This window comes from Chlorocebus sabaeus, chromosome 27, assembly GCF_047675955.1.
Source record: "Chlorocebus sabaeus isolate Y175 chromosome 27, mChlSab1.0.hap1, whole genome shotgun sequence".
Lineage (NCBI taxonomy): Eukaryota > Metazoa > Chordata > Mammalia > Primates > Cercopithecidae > Chlorocebus > Chlorocebus sabaeus.
In genome coordinates this window covers 40,814,474-40,827,734 of record NC_132930.1, presented here as the reverse complement: position 1 = coordinate 40,827,734, position 13,261 = coordinate 40,814,474, and the positions used below count along the sequence as shown (strand labels likewise).

The 13,261-nt window shown below is 50.2% G+C and overlaps 1 protein-coding gene across 1 annotated transcript in view; it reads right to left on the bottom strand.

Moving 5' to 3' along the window:
• The window catches only part of SLC2A9 (solute carrier family 2 member 9), a 139,719-nt gene extending 127,434 nt beyond the window's left edge, over positions 1-12,285 (bottom strand). The window contains exon 1 of the mRNA XM_038008705.2: positions 11,714-12,285. The gene's annotated coding sequence lies outside the window, so the exon portion shown is untranslated. The remainder of the gene's footprint in view (positions 1-11,713) is intronic.
• Between the last annotated feature and the right edge of the window lie 976 nt (positions 12,286-13,261).

Sequence of the window (13,261 nt, the reverse complement as noted above, 5' to 3'; positions counted from 1 at the left end):
TTCACCCCTGCACCTTTTCCTCTGCTGACTTAGCGTTGTGTGCCACCATTGTGGGCAGTCATAGCTGTGAGTACTTCCGCATTCCTGTGCCAATGCCTGTGACTCACGCCAGGGAATTATCCTACCTGAAGGTGGTGTTCGGAGCCCTCAGTACACCTCCTTTGTCCTAAGGAAAACACTCAGCTCCCATTTTGGCTTGACTTGATCATTAGGTTTGCAGGTTTGTGGTGTTTTTTCCTCCTCCCCAAGTGATTCTCCCAGAGGAGCCTGGCTGACTCACTGGGAAAGAGGCTCCTGTGTCTCTAAACACCTGAGACGATTTTGTTCCCACAGCTAGCTTTCAGAATGAAATGAAACACGATGAAAGAGGAGACATCAGTTACAAGCAACAGCCAGGCAGGTAAGGCTTTCAGAGCCTCCTGGGTTTCTCCTCATCCACCTTTGCAGTGAGGGGGCAGCCAAATGCTTGGGTTTAATGAGGGGAAACACAAAGAAGGTAAGTTTCATTGTCTGTTTGGCCCCAGGCAGAAGCAGAGAAGTGAATGCACTCCCAATATCGTTCTTATTCAATCACAATCCTGCGCCTTCCTCCTGCTGGAACATTCTTCTGAGAGGTTGCACAGCTGTGTGTACAGGGAACAGTGCATTGACGCAGACTTGAGATGATATTTTGCTCTCCTTTTTGCATATCCTCCGGTTGGCCAGAATGAAAAGGGCAAACTGTTTTCATTACCAGTCAAATCACTTCTGGTTGCTTGAGGTAGCAGGAGCCCTGTCTGCAACATCAATTCTGGAATAACTCATTTATAGAACGGGAATAAGAACCCCTAGCTTGTGGATGAGGCCACCAGAAGGATGAAATGAGGTGTGCGAAGTCCCGAGCATGATGTCAGCATGTAGCAGGTCCTCAGTAAATTTCAGGGTCTTCCTGTGGGTCAGAAATAGGGTGTTTCTAGTTTCACTTGTCTGGTTTGTTCACACCAGCTGTGCCACTCCAACATGCCCCTCCAAGTTTCCCCACCTCCCATCTTGCTGGATCAGCTATCCCCAGCTTTCTGGCTGCAGAAACCACTGCCCCCACCGCACTAAGCTGAGCTTCCTTGAGATTTGATGGGACCAAGGTCCTTTCCCCATTTGGCTCAATAAAGGCATTTTTCTTGGAGAAACTTTATGAAATGAGAAAATTCTGTATCAAAGAGGCAGGCTGTCCAGTTCTAATTGCTGGGACCTCCAGGGCATGGCACAGGGGGAGTTGGCACCCACAGCCTGGGACACCTGGATACCAACGCCCCAGGCTGGAAAAGGTCCCTGGGCCCTCATCAGTCAGCAGCTGTGCTGGCTCTGATCAAACCAAACCAAACAACAATGACTCACAGCTCCCCATGTAAACAATGCAGCAGCGTCTCATATTAGAGAAAAACTGATAACAACCTCAGAGGCCCACATTAGGAGGACAGGACATCACAGGAGGCAGCTCCACACTGCTGTTCAACATCCTGGTGATGGAGGACTTTCAATAGCATAGAAAGGTGCTTACAAATAAATAGTAAGCCAAAAAAGAGAGTACTGAACAGTATACATGGATGATCTTCGGATAAAGAACAGATTCAGATGAAACATTAAAAGCGACCTCTGGATGGAGTCTGGGTTTTGACTGTGTTCAGGCCCAAGTGTACTGGCTATGGGCAGCCGTGGGCCAGTCACTCAATCTCTCCCTTATTTGTAAAATGGGGTTATTGGCATAATATCTGCCATATGGGACTGGTATACAAATGAGAGAGATCATCTCTCACTCACAGAAGAACGTTTGTATGCGTAGCCTCATTATCACATTTCTGTGCTGTTTTTTTTTTTTTTTTTTTTTTTCTAATGGAAGTCTGTTGCTTTTACAGTTACTGAGATAAAGTGAGACAAAAGCAAGAGGTAAAAATGAAAAGAGCGGGGGGTGAGGGGACGAAACTCTGGGATTCGGAGATACCCGTTTTGTAGATATAATTGCCCGTTGTTTCTGCAGTGACAAAATGCACAGGGTCCTCCTGTAATCTCAGCCCTCTTCCACAAAGTCTTGAGCCTACTATGCCTCTCCCTCACCCCAACCAAGACTTATGTCGTTTGACACAGTCTCTGCTCATCGTTCCCTCCTGCTTTCCTTGAGAACGGTCTCAGGCCACACCACAGGTACCTGCCATGGGACATGCTTATTTCTCTAAGAGCGCCTGGGTTCCCGGAGCAGTCTGCTAAGATGGCATTGTGGGGTGGGATCAATTGAAAGCACCAGAACTTGCTTCTGGGTTCTCTCTCTCTTGGTTCACCTGAATCTTCTTTGATCAGGTTCTAACATCTGCCGCTAATTGGGCGGCTCTACCCTTACAGAGAGAAATGTTGATTTTGCTTTTTATTATCATTTGTTTATCTGCCTTTAGGGAAGGAGCAGAGAGAGGAAAATAATAGAATATACCGCTTATGCTGGCAAATGTATGAGGAGTCAAGTTAATTGCTCTACAGAAACCCTGGGCTTGAACATTAACACCATGGGGGATGAGCGTCTGTGTCTCCCCTCCCAAGAAGACAAAACATTGCCAACTCAAAAACCACTGGAAAAGTGAGTAATTTCTTATCAAAGCCAAGCCATTCAGTATTATTTGTGTGGCTGCCAGTGCTGTTTCAAATAAGTCCTAATTTATATTGGATGGTGTGGGGCCAGTGAGTTAGACTCCTAAAGTTAAGTTCTCATTCATTCTTTCTCACCCTTTCCTTCCCTCACTCACTAATTCATTTAATAAACAATTTTTGAGTATTTTCTGTTTATAACATGCATTTGTGTAATGTACATCTTATATATCCAGCAGACAATTGTATAATAAAGTTTGGCTGGCTTTTGTCTCTGGTTCTTAGGAGGTAGCCTGTGAATTCTTGGGACTTCTTGAGTTATTCATGGCAGACCTCTCAGAACCCCCTTGATAGTGTATGTTAACAAGATACACTATCAGGTGTCAGATACACTATACAGGATGGGGGTTGGCCATGCCAGAAAGACCAGCCATGTGATACAGGGTTGGGGCTTTGAGCCGAGTGACATCAGCCCTACCTCCAGGGAAGAGAGGAGGACCAAAATTGAGTCCAACCTTATGGCCAATGATTTGATCAATCACATCTACATGATGAAACCCCAGTAAAAACTTGGAACACTGAAGCCTGGGTGAGCTTTCCTGGTAGACAGCAGTCTGTGGGTGGAGAGAGAACACCAGAGCTGGAATCCTTCCAGATCTTGCCCTGTGATCTCTTCTTGTGGCTTATTCTGATTTGTATCCTTTTTGCTATAATAAAGCTGTAATACTAAGCATAGCACTTCCTGAGTTCTGTGAGTCATTTGAGCAAATTACCAAACCGGAAGGGGTAGTGAGAACCCCCAAATGTGTTACCATATGTTCATGGAACCCCTGAGCCTGTCGCTGGTGTCTGAAGTGAGGCCAGTCTTGTGAACAATTGTGCTCTTAACCTGTGAAGTTTGGCCTAAATGGCTAGTTAGCATCAGGAGTCATGGCGAAGCTGTGTGCAAGGTACTTTAATAGACGCCGGGGAAACAAATGAACAGTATTGTTTTGGGTGACACTTTGATCTGTACAATCCTAACTTTTGCTAAGCCTCCAAGCATTTTCCCCAAGCTACAGGCTAGGAACTGCACAAACAGGCACCAAGTTCACTGTCTATCCTTGTGATTTAGCCCTTAACTGTCCCTCCCACCTCACCTTCTGTTCCCCCAACCGCTGCATTCCCTGTTTGCTTTCTCATTTTTATTTTCACTCATGCCTCCTATTCAACACACTCATTATCTCAACTTTGGTGCTTTTTTCTTGGCGACTTTTCTTAATGTCCATCCCCAAGTGGTCATTCTGCCTAGGCTGGCTGTTCTCTTGGGCTCATTGCAATGTGGGTTCCTCCTACAGTCATGGGAAGTGCATGAGTCCTGGGCCAGGAATCCACCCAGGTCCACCACTTCAATAGTTGCTTCTCATGGATCAGCTACTCTTGAACACCACACCCCTTGGCTTGTTTTTTGTCTTGGTTGGGCCCTTTTGGACTGAAGTCTGGGCTCCATATTGTCTGCCCTGCCACAGACCTTGCATTTCTTTAGAACACTGCTTCCATAATCTTCCTATGGGCTCTGTGGACAACACCCATGAGCAAGAGGAGCTTCGATGCTTTGCCCAGGCACTGGGTTTGCCCAGGCACCATCATCATGCTTTGCCCAGGCACCATCATCCCACCCAGGCCTGTATCAGCCCTGTCTGCCCATTTCAGTCCCTAGAGAATGGCCCTTGGGGCTCAGAACCCCCCACTCCAGTCTGTGGGTCTCCATCCAGCCCTCAACAATCTCTCAGGTGGATTCTAGACACTGGGTGCTCACAGGTACTAAGAGGACATCTTTCAGCACAACTCTGGCAATCATCCCAGATGATTCTAGCAGTATAATGAAGCAGGTTCCAGGCACTGCAACATTTTCCTACCAAAGGTCAAGGATTACAATGGCATAAATCTGAAGCCATTTGCAAGGATTCAGATGAGCACATTTGCATGCATGACTGTCTGAAAATTCAGGCTGCATTTGATTGGTATGCAAATTAGCCCTGAATTTGGCAGTCTTTTATAATAACTTCAGGATGTTTTAGACAGACAGGTAGGTAGATGGATAGACAGAAAGATACAACTATGCCAATTAGAGCTAGTCACTGGAAACAGAAAGGACAAAGCCTAGACAATCAGCAATACATGAACAAAAGAAAGGAGATTAGAAAGCAAATATCTTCAGGAAGATTTAGGTGCTTCCATTTAGATGCTATGCAGCACAGGCTGTGGATTAATTATTCAGCCAGCCAGCCCTCTGCCCAGAGGTACTAATGACACAAGGAATCTACAAGAGCCTCCTGCCTTTCCTAAAACTTCTAGCACAGGGGTTAGCCAACAATTGGCCAGCAAGTGAAATCCTAGACCACCATCTATTTCGTAAACAAAATTTTATTGGCACAGACCCTGGCCCATTCATTTACATATCATCTATAACTGCTTTATCTCTACATAGCAGAGTTCAGTAGTTAAAACACAGGCCATATGGCCAACAAAGCAAAAACCATGCACTATCTGGACCTCCACAGAACATTTGCTGGACCTTCACAGAACGTTTGCCGACTCACAGAATGCGGCAGATCAGCCTAGTGGAACAGAAAGAAGGGATACTCGGGAATTACACAGACCAGGGTTCAAGTCCCCATCTGTGAACATGGTGGAGGCGGTCCTAGAATTTTTCCAGAGGACAGACTCACAGCTGGCAATTTGTTTGAGAGTGAAGAGACCTAAGGACTTGCCTTGGGCTCACTTTAAATTTAAATCTATCCATTTGCTCATTTAGCAAATATTCTTTATGAATGTTTACAACGTGTCAGCCATTGTTCTAGGTGCTGACACTGCAGAAGCAAAGACCTTTCTAAAGTGAAGGGAAGGATGGACAAGAAGTAAAGGAATATATCATATCTCAGCTCGTGTTAAATACCACGAGGAGAAATAAATTCAGTGAGGGCTAAAGTGTGACGGAGGGGCGCCGTTTTGGATAGGTTGGTCAGGGAAGACATTTCTGAAGAGGGAACATCTGAGCAGAGGCCAGAAGTAACCAAAGGAAAGTGCACAGGAAAATCAGAGGAAGAGCACTGCAGCCAGCAGGAGCAGCATGCACAAAGGCCCTGAGGTTCCAGTGTGCAGTGTGTTTGAGGGGAAGCAAGTGGGGAGAAGGTTGTGTAAATGGAGAAGAGGGAGTGAGCGGGGAAATGATGATGACAGAGTGGTCACAAGGCCCCGGGTACCGTGTAGGTCACCACAGTCTGGCTTGTTTTCTAGATACAGCGGGTTTTGAGCGGAGGGACAATATGTTCTTCCTTCATTTGTGAAGGATCCCTTTGGCCTTTGGGTGGAGAATAAACTGTAGGAACCAGAGTGGAAACAGAGAAACCAGTTAGGGTTTAGTCTAGAGAGTGAACAGAGCCTAGCTACGGTGGTGTTCATCATGGTGATCAATGCGCCAGCACAGCACAGATAACCCTGAGTTTCAACAGCTAAGGACAGTAAGAACCTCTTGCCAGTTCATGCAAAGTCCAGTGTGCATTTAACGGTGCTCTGCCATCCGGGGAAAGAAAGAACTGAATATCCTGAGGGATGCTGCCAAAAACCAGGCCTCATGCGGCCTATCAGCACCTCTGTTCACATCCCACCCACCAAGCTGGCCAAGGACCCTTGTAGATGCATGAGGCGCAGGTGTTCTCTTCCAAATGGGGCACGAAAAGTAGTCAGATCCTGGGGATTCCTGGAAAGTCGGGTGGCCAGGAGGCACATCCAGGTGATCGTGCTGAGGAGAGGTCAGTGGGAATTTTTAGGAAGTGTCCCATCCCTGAAACTTGGATGCATTGGCTTCCCTCAGCCTCAGTTTCCTCGCCTTTAAAAGGGGGTTAGTGATGGCTCCCTTGCAATATTGTAACAAGGATCCAATGTGTGCACAATTCTGAACCTCGGCCAAGTGCAGAGCTAGTGCCCAGAGGTGAGTTACTTTTGTTTTCAGCATTACAGAAAGTTTCCAAATATCTGAGGAGAGAGGAGCACCAAGAGTTTTTAAGGTTAAGGCTGCCACGGCAGCTACTGCATGGATTGTTCTAATGGGGCAAGCTGCCTCCCCCAAAGGTAAATGCCCACAGCCTGCAGTCTGTGCCCCGATCACCTGGGCCCCCAGCTATCCAAGAGCTGGAGAGGAGAAGCTGGCTGGGCCGGGGACTTGCGAGACTGGGCCAGTGCTAAAGACAGCATCCCTTCCCATGGGGCGGCATCCACACACCACCCCCTGGTGGCAGCCTTTGTTCATCATCTCTGCGAGGAGACACCCACCCAGCACCCAGAGCAGCACTAATGTCTGCACCTCTTCCATTCCAAGCGTTTCTTTCTTCTTCTCAAGAGCCCAACACCCCAGGTGAAGCCTAGCTCTCACACTGCAAACCCCCATCAGGCTTGGGTCCTTCCAGCCTGCGTTAGATCCCATTCCTTAGAGTCTCTGCTCTGTTCCTGGTCTCCCTGGTCCTGGGGCTGCCTCACTCACCCATTCCTATGCCCATTCAAGGGGAAGAGAGAATTCGAGGTGATCACTGGACGCTGGGCTGAGCTCCTCCAGCATCATGTCTCCTTTAATTTCACAGCGACCTCACAAGGGGCTCGACACCAGCCCTCTACAGAGGCACCTACGTGGGGAACTGGGATTCTGTGCAGGCCTGCTCAGCTCACACTCGGGGTGGTCTCCACCTCGGGAGGGCCTCCCAGGGTGAGCCTTGGCCCTCAGCCTGCTCATAGCCTGGGTGGTGCCGGATCATGCTCCTGTTCTGGCCTCCGCAACCTTTCTGGTCTGGCCTCAGCTCCCCTTTCCAGCCTCTACCTCTCCAGCCCCTTGGGCCCCACATCCAGTTACCCTTAGGTCTTCACCATTCCCAGAAAGCCTTGAGCTTTCTCTTTCAAGCCCCAGAGAGGCCCCACTGACCTCCCCAGGTAGAATAAAGTCCTTCAGCTGTCCTGTGGCTCCCTGCAGCCTGCCTCACTGTCTGGTATTTATTAAGCCTCTGTCACTGCTGCTGGTCTGGGGGCACCTCGAGGACATGGACGTATGTCGTATTCATCTTTCTACCCCAGACACAACAAGGTCAACACCCAGGGAAGGGCGCTGAAGGATTGCCTGAAGAGTGATCCCTCTCTTCTCACAAAGCAGCACGAGTAAACAGAAAACATCAGGGCAGGGCAGAGGTTACAGGACCGCAAACCCCACAGGGAGGGAAGAGTTTGGGGAGTGATTCTAGCCAATAATAAAGCCGTCTCTGGTTTCTCGGTTGGATCAGGTCCTTTATGAGGATTGCTCTACGAGATCCCTGAGGGAGGGAGGGGTCGGGACAGCACTCAGATAATCACAGGTTCCTACCTGTAACATGATGGCAGCATCATCCACCTTGTCCTTGAGCCCCTAGATTGTTGCAGTGAAACCTTGCCCTGTCTTTTGGTTGGTAGATGGACAGGTAAGCAGCCCTGGGCTTGCTGTGGCTCCTCCCATCTCCCCTTGTTCCTCTTTGCCTTCATTGATCATGCCAAACTCCCCCACAGCTGGACTGTTGGTGCCTGCCATTAGTGGTCAGGGGCAGGAAGGAGCGGCGGAGCGCATGGCATGGGTCTTGGATTCAGACAGACCTGGGTTTGGATTCCAGCACTGCCACCTCCTGGCTGTGTGATCCTGGGCAAGTTACTTAAACTCTGAGCCTCTGTTTCTTTGTTCATGAAATGAAGGTAACATCAATAATTAACTACCTTGAGCCGAATTGTGTCCCCTCCAAAAATGTTGCATGACATTTTTGTTGCAAGGATGGGGCGTGTTGAAGCCCTAACCCCGATGTGATGGTATTTGGAGGTGAGGCCTTTGGGAGGTTACTGGGGTTAGTGGAGGTCATGGGGGCGGCCTCATGGTGGGATGAGTCTCTTGCTCCCTTGCACTTTTCCTCCCTCTGCTGTGTACAGACAGTGAGAAAGAGGCCATCTGCAAGCCGGAAGGATGGCCCTCACCAGACAACGAATCCGCTGGCACGTTGATTTTGGATTTCCAGGTTGGAGAAGTATAGGAAAATAAATGTCTATTTCTGAAGACCCCAGGCTGTGCTATTTTGTTACAGCCAAAGACACTGACGTCTCAGTATTTCTGAGAATGGAATGCGCCTGGCACGCAGTACATTTTGGCAGAGTTGATGAGCTGGTGATCACAGTCTCTGCTCCTCTTCAAAGACAGACGGCACATGCTGGGAAGTAGCTGCCCACCTGGGGATGACACTTCCCAGCCCCTGGATCTGGGCAGATGGCTCAGTCCTGGAATCAAGGCCTTCTCGGGGTGCTTGCTCTGGGCTCCTGTAAAGCATGCATGACGAGCCATGGTCTCGAGGTTCAAAGGACATCAGGCTAAAAAGTGCCTCGTGATGTCTCAAGACTGAACACTTTGCTGTTCATGTTGGCCACAGAGGTAGAGTTCTGATATCCCGAACAAGAAGTCCCGTGGCCTAACACTGGCTGGCACAGAAAGGATCTGTTTTAAAAATGACTGAAAATGTGTCTGATGCCTGGGAAACCAGAAGCCCACCCAGGGCCAAACTCTGGCTCCACTTGCTATGTGACTGTGGGCAAGTCAGTGAACAGCGTGCCTCAGTTTCCTCATCTGTAAAATGGGGATAATGATGATCCATACCTCACAGGGCTGTCATGAGGGTGCACTGAGCTGATTAATGCATCAAAACTGCATGGAGGAGGGCCTGCAGCTCATGCGGGCTTTTTCCATCTGTGCTGTTACTGATGCTGCCATAATACATGTTATTCATCTTAAGAAAGATAAAGGCCACCCTGGCTGTGTAGGTCTTCAGAAATCCCCTCCTCTCCCGAAATGGAAGAAGGGCACGTTAAACCCTCTTTGTCTGGCTTACCACGGTCTTTCCCATTAAATACCTCTAAGCTCTGGCCCCTCCTGTCCTTCTCACTGACACCAAAGTTGCTTTTCTAAAAAACAGTGAGCATATTAAATAAGTAAATAAATAAGGGGGCACATGTTCTCAGGACCTCCTGAGGCTGTGTCATGGTTAAAGAAAACAAATTTTAATTTAAAAAACTGTGAGTTGTAAACTCCCACCCCCATGAATCTGCCATGGCTCCCCAGTGCCCAAGACTAAAATCCTGATCCTCAGCCTAAGATCTTAGGCCCTCTTCTTTTGACTTCATCCTGCTTTTCCACCCGTTCTTTCATCCCAGCTCCCCATTCCCCCTAGGTACTGGCACATCACACACTACTAACTTCCTACTATGCTACCATGTGGGCACAGCCGGGCCTTTGTGTGTGTGCTTCAGCTCCCTACCTCCCTGTGACACCTGTGGAAATCCTACACATCCCTCATGGCTCAGCTCAAATACCACCTCCTCCAGGTTGTCTTCCCTGATCCCCAGAGTTGGACACATCATAAACTCTCAACAATGCTTGCTGAATGAATAAGTGAATAATGGGATTGCTCCTTCCTCATGTTCCCACAGTCAGTGCTTGAACCCATATCATTCTATCCCAGGTGCAAGTTTCACATCTCTCTGCTCCATAAGCCATGAGCGCAAAGGATCTGCCCCCTCTCACCTGGATGTTCTGATGAACTTTCAAGATGAAGCAAGAGTCCAAATTCCTAGCCCTCTTTCAAAGACAAATATGGACAAGTCAGATCCCCATCTTGAGATGACGCCACAATGACAAAATCAAAGATCACCGACTGTCGCCCGTGCTTGCTGAAGCCATCTAGGCCCCCTGGTTTTCAAACTGTTTTTAGCAACAGAACTGAACAATGTCAAATAATTAACAAACTTTTTCAACACAGAACTGATCTGCGCAAATAGCGCTTGGATCCCTGAGGCACCTCTGCAAAATTCCAGGGCTCCTGGGAACCTCTGAGGCTCACGGGCCCAGGCTTCCCCTGTGTTTTATACACAAGGATGCTGGACTCCCAAGCAAGGAAAAGCCTGGAAGGCACCCAGGGCTGTCCTCGGCCTGCTTCCTGTCTGCCCCCAAACAGCCTGTGCTCCAAGAACCTGGAGCTCCCTACATTTCCCCAGATGTGTCCTACAACCCAGCCCCCATCCACCACTCCACCTTCCCAACTTGCTCAGGCATCACTTCCTGCAGGAAAGCTTGCCTTAACCCTCCATCCTGCCCTTACCCGTGGGTGGTGGTAGATCAAAACCAAAGCCAGCACCCACGGGATAGCACCTAAACCTTACAGCCTAGGCAGGCGGGACCCAACCTTTAACTGCAAACCAGAGGCACAATGTGAAGAGGGCCTGGGAGAATTGCACCTGGATCTGATTTCAGAGTAAACCACAAGCCAAAGATGGGTCTTATCCAGCAGATACCTGAGTGGCCTCTGGTTGTAATTTAAAGTCAACAACAACAGGCCGGGTGCGGTGACTCAAGCCTATAATCTCAGCACTTTGGGAGGCCAAGGTGGGCAGATCGCTTGAGGCCAGGAGTTCCAGACCAGACTGGCCAACATGGCAAAACACCATCTCTACAAATACAAAAATTAGCCGGGTGTAGTGGCGCACGCCTGTAGCCCCAGTTACGCGGGAGGCTGACGCCAGAGAATCACTTGAACCCGAGAGGCTGAGGTTGCAGTGAGCCAAGATCGCAACACTGGACTCCAGCCTAGTGACAGGGTGAGACTCCATCTCAAAGATAGATAGATAGATAGATAGATAGATAGATAGATATCAACAACAACAAAACAAATCAAGAAAATGTCCAAGTTTCCATGCATAAGGCCCCTCCTGCTCCTTCCCCGGCATTAGGGACCAGAGGACAGCTCCCCACCCCACCCCGGGACTTCCGAAGCCCCCTCTCATCTTGTCTCCCAACGTTCTCTCAGGACACCCACCCTCCAGCCGCAAGAACTGTCATTCCCCCGCCCCCTGTCCCCGTGTCATCATTGTCTGTTTCTGTGCCTCCCCCCTGAGCGGGGGCTGGTCTCTGTCCCTGCGGCGTCCCGCACGAGACCGGGCGCTGGAGCCCAGGGCCCTTGCGCACCGAAGGTTTCCGCGGGGCCGCAGTGCCCTCTGCCGGGCCTTGGCGCGCACTCACCGGGGCAGGGGCGTTCACCACCGACAGGTTGTAGCCTAGAGGAAGGAGGAGCCCAAGGCGTCCGCGAGGGAGGCCACGAGGAGCGAGCAGGGCCAGTCCTCGGGGGAGAGGAAATCACGTCAGAGCCGGCACCGGGCGCGCAGCCAGGTCCGAGGGAAGACCTGGAACGTTCCTTCAGCTGGGGGAGGCCTTCCGGGGGAGAAGTCCTTGTCCTTGGCTGGGATGGAGGCAGAGAGAAGAGACGCACGTTGGGGGCCTGCAGACAGGGTTCCCGTCCACGTCCGCGTGCGCAGGCCGGGCGCCCTCAGGTTTAGCGGCCACGCCCTTGCCTTCCTTCCGGGTTGCGTGAGGATCCCTGAAACGCAGTTTTCAGCAGGTGCTCTGAGCAGCTCCACATGATCCTTTTAGCGAATTTGGCGAGTGTCCGACCCAGACAGAAAAATGCAAAGCCAGACTCCAAGCGCTATCAGCCAGGCGTGATTCTAAGCACTTTCTGAGCATTGTCTCTGAGTCCTTAGATCAGTGCTGTTATGTCCTGTATTACAGGTGAGGAAAGAGGAGCACGGAGCGTGGCTGGTGCTATCTGTGATGGGGACTGAAGTCCAGGTGGCCTGGCTTCAGTGCCCCTGTAGTCACCACTGCACAGTCCCCTGCTGACTCATCGCCTGAGTGCAGTGTCCAGGGGCCTGAGGTTGCTGACAACCACACAGATGTGCACACACACACACACACATGCACATACTGTTCTAGGCTGAGGTGTCAAACTACAGGGACTGGTCCAAGCCTCGGGACAAGGGCATGCAGACATAGAGATGCAAGGTTTGGCACAGAGAACAGGGCGTCTGCCTTGGTGTTGTCCTGTGCTGCAGCCCCATCTAAAGACAGCCACCACCAGGACAGGGCCACAGGGCAGAAACACCTGGATCCCTGGCAAAGGCTGACAAACTGGCACAAGCCAGGGCAGGAGGGACGGCCATCCTCAGCTGGTGGGGAAATATGGGCCAAGTGGACAGGGACCAGGTGCTCCGGAATGCACTTTCTTTGCCATCATTTGACATATTTGTGAGTGTGTGTGTTTTGTAGGCGCCAGGCCCTGACAACGCTGTGGGGATGCAGCAGTGAAGAAGACAGATGCACCCATGGTTCAGGGACCCGAATCAGTCAAATCCCATCTGGAAGGGAATGTGGGTCTCTAATGGCCACTTCCCTGCTCTGCCCGTCTCGTTTGTCTCCTCTAGTGCTACCAGCCACAAGATAGAGCTTTGGGGCTTTGAGCCAAGTGATATCAGCTTTACCTCCAGGGACGGCCCCATCAGCTGTAGGAGCCTGAGCAAGTGGCTTGACTTTTCTGGGGCTCAGCTTACCCACCTGTGAAATGGGATCTCAGTATCTGCCCTGGCTGCATATGTTGTGGAGGAGCTGCTGCAGAGGAGGCGCTCCGTAGAGGCTGCTGATCACATGTGGGGGCAACAGGGAGCACTTATAAGCCTTGGGGATGGGTGCTGCCAAGTGAAATGTAGGACCAGAATATTTTTCTACAGTGAGCGG